The 9,714-nt window shown below is 45.3% G+C and overlaps 1 protein-coding gene across 2 annotated transcripts in view; it reads right to left on the bottom strand.

Annotated features, from left to right (window-relative positions):
- The window catches only part of LOC139570987 (inactive phospholipase D5-like), a 102,315-nt gene that overhangs the window by 58,553 nt on the left and 34,048 nt on the right, over positions 1 to 9,714 (bottom strand). The window lies entirely within an intron of this gene.

Raw genomic sequence — 9,714 nt, 5'->3', positions numbered from 1 at the left:
GTGCTGTGTAGGTCTACGGTGGCAGTTCAGGAGGAGAGTCAAAGGCTTCTTCTAAAATCTTTTTTGAGTAGACCTAGTCCAACAAATGCACTATCTTGTAGGCCTAGTCCAACAAATGCACTATCTTGTAGGCCTAGTCCAACAAATGCACCATCTTGTGGAAAGACTAGCCTATATCCTATGTTCTGTTCAGTTTGAGAAGGAGAGCGCGAAGGTGAGGACCGGAGGTCAACTTTAATAGCTTGCTTACTATAATTGATTTTAAAAACAATATATTTATTGCCCATGATGTACTGTATTTATCAGAGTTATTGACCTCACAATAAGCCAGATTCAAGTAACTTACATTGTAGTGCTGAAGCTTGAAGCAGCAGCCACAGCACAATCAATCGGAACTGGACAGCTCATGGTGCTGAAAGTAGGCAAATTCGAGTAAACATAATTAATTTCAACATCTTAATTTTAATTAGACATAATTACTAACAACAAGAGGGCTTTGTGTTGGAGCCTATTTCTTCCTAATTAAGAAATAAGACAGACAATATTAGGCTATAGACTGCTATATCCATATATTTCTTGGGCAATTCCTCCACCCACCATGCACTCTTTAAATAGCCTAACAAGACTCGAATTGAGGGGGTATGAGAGGGTATGCCATAGGTCTACCTTTTATTAACCGAAAGTAACCGAAAGGTTGCAAGATCGAATCCCCGAGTTGACAAGGTAAAAATCTGTCGTTCTGCCGCTGAACAAGGCAGTTAACCCACTGTTCCTAGGCCGTCATTGAAAATAATAATTTGTTCTTAACTGACTTGCCTAGTTAAATAAAGGTAAAATAAAAATACATTAAAAAAAATAAAGAAAATGGCTAAAAAAGATTTTGAAGAAAATAAAAAGGATCAGATTATATAAAGTGATCTAAAACAGCACTTTGGTTGCCTTATGCCTTATGCTAGAATCAAGCAGTAAAATACCCGGGAAAGATGTGACTCCGATGCATATGGGAATATAATTATTTTCTTTCTTTGATATTCAGAGGCTGAGCTACAACCTTCTTTAGCCCGAGGAGACAAAAATTTTACTTTGTTTGGGAAGTAATCTAATTCTGTCAATATCAATTGATTAAGTTATTCGCTTTCTGTACAATAGAAGATGTTAAAACCCAGACAGCTTTTAGGAAAACACTTGTGACCTTCTCTCGTTGGGTTAAGGCATGGAAGAAGAGTAGCCAACAGTATATTTTTCTGCATTGGTAGGTGAAAAGTTAGGCCTAAAATTTGAAATTACCATGCTCAGATTCCTAATGAAGTCTCAGATTTAATTATTTTCAAATAGGGAGTTTTGTTGCAAACAAGACACACTGATTTGGCATTGGACAAATATGATAAGATAAACACATAGGCTTATCTCTCTGTCCATTCTTAGCTAGTCATTTCAGAAATGTGTGTGGTATTACTAAAGAGGTAACACTTTACTTGACACCCAGTGTCATAACAAATTATAACAGGGTCATAACCATGTCATAATATGTCATAACAACTGACATAACTTGTCATAACCTGTCATAATATGGTCATAACACTGTCATGGCCCATATATTTACACCTGCTGTGACATATATTGCGTTATTTTATGGCTGGTTATGACACATACATAAGAGTGTCAAAACCCACATTAATTCTAATTCGTTTATTCCCTGACAATAAGTTTCCTTTCATTTGAATGTTTTTTTCTAAAATCCTTTGTTGTGGTAATGAACTATTTAAAGTCAGATGTGTTTCATCATATTTTAAATAACTTGTAGAAAATACCCTTTATGACACTGTCATGAAGCATTATGACCATTCTGTGTCACTTCACTTGGACTAAGAAAATACACTTTATGACACTGTCAAGAAGCATTATGACCATCATAATGCCAGATAGGCCAATCACGTACATACCCTGATATCAGTCATCATAAAGAAGAGCATTGGGGTAGGTGCATGTCTGACATCAATGTGTGTGCAATTACAATGATAATTTAACATGGTCAATAAAAAAAATATATATACAGTTGAAGTCGGAAGTTTACATTGTTTTTCAACTACTCCACAAATTTCCTGTTTAACAAACTATATTTTTGGGAAGTCGGTTAGGACATCTACTTTGTGCATGACATAAGTAATTTTTCCAACAATTGTTTACAGACAGATTATTTCACTTATAATTCACTGTATCACAATTCCAGTGGGTCAGAAGTTTACATACACTAAGTTGACTGTGCCTTTAAACAGCTTGGAAAATTCCAGAAAATTATGTCTTGGCTTTAGAAGCTTCTGAACTAATTGACATCATTTGAGTCAATTGGAGGTGTATCTGTGGATGTATTTCAAGGCCTACCTTCAAACTCAGTGCCTCTTTGCTTGACATCATGGGAAAATCAAAAGAAATCATCCAAGACCTCAGGAAAAAATTGTAGAACTCCACAAGTCTGGTTCATCCTTGGGAGCAATTTTCAAACGCCTGAAGGTACCACGTTCATCTGTACAAACAATAGTACGCAAGTATTAACACCATGGGACCACACAGCTGTCATACCTCCCAGGAAGGAGACGCTTTCTGTCTCCTAGAGATGAACGTACTTTGGTGCGAAAAGTGCAAATCAATCCCAGAACAACAGCAAAGGATCTTGTGAAGATGCTGGAGGAAACAGGTACAAAGGTATCTTTATCCACAGTAAAACGAGTCCTATATCGACATAACCTGAAAGGCCGCACAGCAAGGAAGAAGCCACTGCTCCAAAACCGCCATAAAAAGCCAGACTATGGATTGCAACTGCACATTGGGACAAAGATCGTACTTTTTGGAGAAATGTCCTCTGGTCTGATGAATCAAAAATATAACTGTTTGGCCATAATGACCATCGTTGTGTTTGGAGGAAAAAGGGGGAGGCTTGCAAGCCGAAGAACACCATCCCAACCGTGAAGCATGGGGGTGGCAGCATCATGTTGTGGGGGTGCTTTGCTGCAGGAAGGACTGGTGCACTTCACAAAATAGATGGCATCATGAAAGAAAATTATGTGGATATATTGAAGCAACATCTCAAGACATCAGTCAGGAAGTTAAAGCTTGGTCGCAAATGGGTCTTCCAAACGGACAATGACCCCAAGCATACTTCCAAAGTTGTGGCAAAATGGCTTAAGGACAACAAAGTCAAGGTATTGGAGTGGCCATCACTGTCAGGTTTTGGCCAGGACTGTTCTGGTTTTTTGTCACTAGATGTCCCCATTGCACCTTTTTTGTACCTTTTGTTTTTCCCTTGCTCTAATTATTGTTTGCACCTGTATGTCGTTCCCTTGTTAGTATTTAATCCCTGTGTGTTCCTCAGTTCCTTGCTCAGTGTTTGTATGTTAGCACCCAGCCCCAGCCCAAGCCTTGTTATGAACATATATTTTTCTCTTGTTGGATTTTCCAGAGGTTCTCTGGTTTTGTTCTTTTGTATTTTGGATTAGTCTTTTGAGGTTTGTTTTTCCCTTGCTGTTTTTACCACTTTGTGGATTTTCTTTGTATTTTGGAAGATATCTATTTTTTATTAAACCACCATCTCTAGTACTGCTGTGTCTGCCTCATCTTCTGGGTTCTGACGATTTAGTGACTGTTTCTCGCACCGGGTCCTGACAGAAACACTGAGCCATTAAAATGAACCCAGAGGCAGCCAGTACCCAGGATTTTTTTCCCATGCTGTCCCACCACGAGGGGACTGTCCAACGTCACGAAGCTGCTCTGGTTCAGCAAGAGGCCTTAATGGCTGGACATTCTCAACTTCTGTCGGAGATGATGACTTCCATAAAGCAGATTTCTGATCAACTTTCTCCTGCAACCGCTTCTGCTCCAGTTCATCAGATTCAAGTGCCCGTGGCAGTTAACCCCCTGGCTGAACCTCGTCTGCCGCCTCCCCAACGGTTCTCAGGTGATCCGAGTGGTTGTAAGGGGTTTTTCACCCAATGTTCTCTCTCCTTCGAGCTGCAACCCTCGTCATTCCCCACCGACCGGTCCAAGATAGCATATATCATCACCCTGCTGTCGGAAAAAGCCCTAGCCTGGGCTACTGCTGTGTGGGATGCCCAAAGTCCCTGCTGTGCCAGCTACTCTACCTTTGCTGAAGAATTCAAGCGAGTGTTTCAAGGTCCTACCAGCGGTCCTGACTCAGCCAAACAGCTCCTGACTCTCCGCCAAGGTCGGCGCAGCGTGACGGACTATGCCATCCAGTTCCGCACGGTGGCAGCAGCGAGTGGCTGGAATGACGAGGCGCTCACAGTGTGCTTTTTGAAGGGTCTTTCCGACACCATCCAAGATGAACTGGTCACTCGGGAACCACCGGACAACCTCGAGTCCCTGATCAAGTTGGCTTCACGCATAGACCAGCGTCTGAGAGAGAGAGAGCTCAACCGTAGATCTCTCACCCTAGCTCCTATCGGTCCCAGCTCCGAGTCTCCACCTTTATCCCCGCTGACTCCACCGGAACCCATGCAGGTTGGACGCATCTCCCAGGCTGAGAGAGACCGCCGGATGAGGGAGCGATGCTGTCTATATTGCGGCAAACCGGGCCATTTCCTCTCCACGTGTCCCGGGCTCCAGGGAAAACGCACTCTCCCGTGCAGGCCTGGGAGGACGGTAACGGGAAACATAACCTCCTCTCATCCATCCAACTCCCGCCTGCTCATTCCAGTTACCCTTTCCTGGGACAACCACGAGCTTCCCCTTCAAGCCTTGGTAGACTCTGGAGCCGCAGGTAACTTCATGGATGGTGTCTGGGCGAAGGAGAATGGCGTTCCCTCTGAACCTCTAAGTGACCCCATAAGGGTTACTACGTTGGATGGAAGCCCTTTGGGATCTGGACTTGTCACTCGTGTCACTACCCCCTTGCGTCTTTCAGTTTCCCAACACCAGGAAGTGATGAACTTTCATCTGACCTCGTGTTCCGAGTTCCCTCTCGTCCTTGGATACCCCTGGCTTCACAGCCATAACCCTCACATCGACTGGTCTGTGGGCACTATCAAGCAGTGGGGTCCTACGTGCCAAGCCACTTGTATCTTCCCAAGTTCCCCGAGTTCCCCTCCCGAGTCTCTAGAATCCATCGACCTGTCCCGAGTTCCCGAGTGTTACCATGACCTCAAACCGGTATTTAGCAAACAGAGGGCCACCAAACTACCACCCCATAGACCTTACGATTGCCCCATCGACCTGTTTCCGGGCACCTGCCCCCCCAGGGGTCGGATCTTTTCCCTATCTCCTCCCGAACGAGCTGCTATGGATACCTACATCAAGGACGCTCTGGCAGCAGGCCTCATGCGTCCATCCAGCTCGCCGGCGGGAGCAGGGTTTTTCTTTGTGGCCAAAAAAGACGGTGGATTACGTCCTTGCATCGACTACCGGGGACTTAATGCCATAACCGTCCGTAACCGCTACCCGCTACCCCTTATGGCCACAGCCTTTGAGCTGCTCCAGGAAGCAGTGGTCTTCACTAAGCTTGACCTACGGAACGCATACCATCTTGTGCGGATCAAACCCGGTGACGAGTGGAAGACCGCTTTCAACACGCCTACTGGTCACTACGAATACTTGGTGATGCCCTTCGGCTTGACCAACGCCCCGGCTGTGTTCCAAGTGCTCATAAACGATGTGCTTAGGGATATGCTTAACATTTTCGTGTTTGTTTACTTGGATGACATCCTCATCTTTTCGAGCTCCCTTCAAGAACACACTAAGCATGTCAGACAAGTGCTCAAACGCCTCCTAGACAGCCATTTGTACGTTAAGCCGGAAAAGTGTGAATTCCATTCCTCTCGAGTACAGTTCCTGGGATTTGTAGTGGAACCCGGTCGAGTCCAGATGGACCCCAAGAAGGTAGGGGCGGTAGCAGATTGGCCCACCCCCAAGTCCGTTAAGGAAGTTCAGCGTTTCCTGGGCTTCACTAACTTCTACCGCAAGTTCATCAAGAACTTCAGCTCGGTGGCAGCCCCTCTCTCAGCTTTAACCAAGGGTGGCAACACAAGGTTTCTGTGGGGAAGAGAAGCTGAGACGGCCTTCCAAGGACTCAAGCAGCGCATCCTCTCTGCTCCCATCCTGACACTACCGACGGCGGATGAACCTTTTGTGGTGGAGGTAGACGCATCAGAGGTTGGTGTTGGAGCTGTCCTCTCTCAGAGGGGTGAAGACAAGAGGCTTCATCCTTGCGCCTTCTTCTCTCACCGGCTTACCCCGGCCGAGAGGAATTACGATGTGGGGGATCGTGAACTCCTAGCGGTTAAGATGGCATTGAAGGAATGGAGACACTGGCTCGAGGGGGCTTCTCAACCGTTTCAAGTGCTTACGGACCACAAAAATCTGGAGTATATCCAGCAGGCGAAGCGGTTGAACTCCAGACAAGCTCGATGGTCTCTTTTCTTCAGCCGATTCCAGTTTATTCTCACCTATAGACCCGGGTCGAAGAATCTCAAACCGGATGCCTTGTCACGAGTCTACTCTCCTGCCATTCGAGAAGATACTGACATGACTGTTCTTCCTGCCGCTAAGATCGTGGCTCCGATCTCGTGGCAAGTGGAGGATACCGTGAAACAAGCTCAAGCCATCGAACCGGGCCCTGGAGGAGGTCCTGCTAATCGGTTGTTTGTTCCCAAGGCAGCAAGGTCCCAAGTCCTTCTGTGGGGGCACTCCTCTCGCCTCACCTGTCACCCGGGCGTAGGTCGCACCTTGGAGTTCATCCAGCGTAAGTTCTGGTGGCCCACCATAAAAGAAGACGTTGCCACTTTCGTCAAGGCCTGTTCCGTGTGCTGCCAGGGCAAATCTTCTCACCTCCGCCCTCAAGGACTCCTTCACCCTTTATCTATTCCCCACCGACCCTGGTCCCATATCTCGCTGGACTTTATTACTGGCCTTCCTCCGTCCCATGGTAATACTACGATCCTAGTCATCATCGACAGGTTTTCTAAGGCGGCCAGGTTTGTTCCCTTGACCAAATTACCTTCTGCCAAGGAAACAGCTGAGTTGGTGATTAACCATGTGTTCCGAGTCTTTGGCATCCCGCAAGATATGGTTTCCGACAGAGGTCCCCAGTTCGCCTCAAGGTTTTGGAAGGCCTTCTGCCAACTCATAGGGGCCACGGCCAGTTTATCTTCAGGGTACCATCCGGAGTCCAACGGCCAAACTGAGAGGATGAATCAGGAGCTGGAAACCACCCTCAGATGTATGGTTTCCAACAACCCATCCACATGGTCATCCTTCATTGTTTGGGCTGAGTACGCGCACAACACCTTGTGCTCCTCCTCCACTGGTATATCCCCGCACGAGTGTCAGTTTGGCTATGCTCCTCTATTGTTCCCGGACCAGGAGGCAGAAGTCAGAGTGCCTTCAGCCTCGAGGTTCATCAGACGCTGTCGCCTTACGTGGAAGAAGGCCCGTCTTAATCTTCTGCGTTCCTCACAGCAGTACCAACGACAAGCCAACAGACGTCGCCGTCCCGGTCCTACCCTGTACCCCGGCCAGAGAGTATGGCTCTCAACAAAAAACTTACCGCTACGGGTGGAGTCTCGCAAGCTGTCCCAGAGATTCATCGGACCCTTTAAGATTGCCAGGAGAGTCAATCCCGTTACTTTTCGCCTGCACTTACCCAGATCCCTTAAAATCAATCCCACATTTCACATTTCTTTATTAAAACCTGTTGTTTTTTCTCCCCTTATTCCGGCAGGCAGACCTCCCCCTCCGCCCCGTGTCATCGGAGGCCAGTCGGCTTATACCGTCCACCGGATACTGGACTCCCGCCGGGTGCAGCGGTCCTGGCAGTATCTGGTGGACTGGGAAGGCTACGGTCCCGAGGAGCGCTCCTGGGTTCCTGCCAAGGACATACTGGACCCTGACCTCATTCGTCAGTTCAGGGCCCTCCACCCTGAGAAGGCTGGTAGGAACGTCAGGAGCCGTTCCTAGGAGGGGGATTCTGTCAGGTTTTGGCCAGGACTGTTCTGGTTTTTTGTCACTAGATGTCCCCATTGCACCTTTTTTGTACCTTTTGTTTTTCCCTTGCTCTAATTATTGTTTGCACCTGTATGTCGTTCCCTTGTTAGTATTTAATCCCTGTGTGTTCCTCAGTTCCTTGCTCAGTGTTTGTATGTTAGCACCCAGCCCCAGCCCAAGCCTTGTTATGAACATATATTTTTCTCTTGTTGGATTTTCCAGAGGTTCTCTGGTTTTGTTCTTTTGTATTTTGGATTAGTCTTTTGAGGTTTGTTTTTCCCTTGCTGTTTTTACCACTTTGTGGATTTTCTTTGTATTTTGGAAGATATCTATTTTTTATTAAACCACCATCTCTAGTACTGCTGTGTCTGCCTCATCTTCTGGGTTCTGACGATTTAGTGACTGTTTCTCGCACCGGGTCCTGACAATCACAAAGCCCTGACTTCAATCCTATAGAAAATGTGTGGGCAGAACTAAAAAAGTGTGTGCGAGCAAGGAGGCCTACAAACCTGACTCAGTTACACCAGCTCTGTCAGGAGGAATGGGCCAAAATTCACCCAACTTATTGTGGGAAGCTTGTGGAAGGCTACCCGAAACGTTTGACCCAAGTTAAACAATTTAAAAGCAATGCTACCAAATACTAATTGAGTGTATGTTAACTTCTGACCCACTGGGAATGTGATGAAAGAAATAAAAGATGAAATAAATAATTCACTCTACTATTATTCTGACATTTCACATTCTGAATTTTTACTAGGATTAAATATCAGGAATTGTGAAAAACTGAGTTTAAATGTATTTGGCTAAGGTGTATGTAAACTTCTGACTTCAACTGTAACATAACAATGCTGTTGACACGTAGATTAGGGTGTAATGGAATGTTTTGCCTTGCTTGGTAGGTTTTGTGGGTTTTGACACTCTTTTGTAGGTGTCATAACCAGCCATAAAATAAGTCAATATATGTCATAACAGGTCTAAATATATGTCAAGCGTTCAGGGAGGGTTTAGTTCAAATATATTTTCTTGAAGGGAGGGCCATCCATTTTCATTTCAGAGAGGTCAGATTTTCTCCGTGTAACCCTCATTATAAATATAAGTTCACTTATTGTGGGGAATGGACATAGTATATGCAAATGCTATAATGTAGTATTTACTATAGTTAGAAATGTGTGTTTTTGCTGACATTACTGTAGTATTAAGTGAAGTGTTTTTTTGTGGATAATACTGTAGTATTTACTGTAGAATTCTACAGTGTACTACAACATTCTATAGTAAGTACTACACATGATTGAGGGATACTACAGTGTGTAGGATAGTATTCTACTGTATATCACAGTTTACTATAGTAAGTACTGTAGTTTTCTGTAGTAAACTGAAGTATTTTTTCATGTGGGTTGGTAGAAGAATAGAGAGAAGGTAGAATATCTGATAAAATAATCACTTCAAGCATCAACCAAGCTATCTCAAAGACAATTCAAAAGCATTTCCCTCTCCCTTTGTATCTAATCATGTTTTTTTTTAATTGGACAGTGCACACACTCCTTAGATCTCATTATCTTTGGAGGGGCACCATTTGTTTTCTCCAGTTAAGGGCCAATTCGGAGAGGGATGATCAATGATGTGTCTCCCCATGCTGCAGTATCAGTGAACCTGCCAGGAATGGTAGCACTGTTTCTGTCCCAGTCCCTCCCTCCTGGAGCCTCTATAGGCTGCAGCCTGCAG

This window comes from Salvelinus alpinus, chromosome 3 (genome assembly GCF_045679555.1).
Source record: "Salvelinus alpinus chromosome 3, SLU_Salpinus.1, whole genome shotgun sequence".
In the NCBI taxonomy this organism is placed as follows: domain Eukaryota; kingdom Metazoa; phylum Chordata; class Actinopteri; order Salmoniformes; family Salmonidae; genus Salvelinus; species Salvelinus alpinus.
The sequence above is the reverse complement of the archived record's forward strand: the minus strand, read 5'-3'. Positions and strand labels throughout refer to the sequence as shown.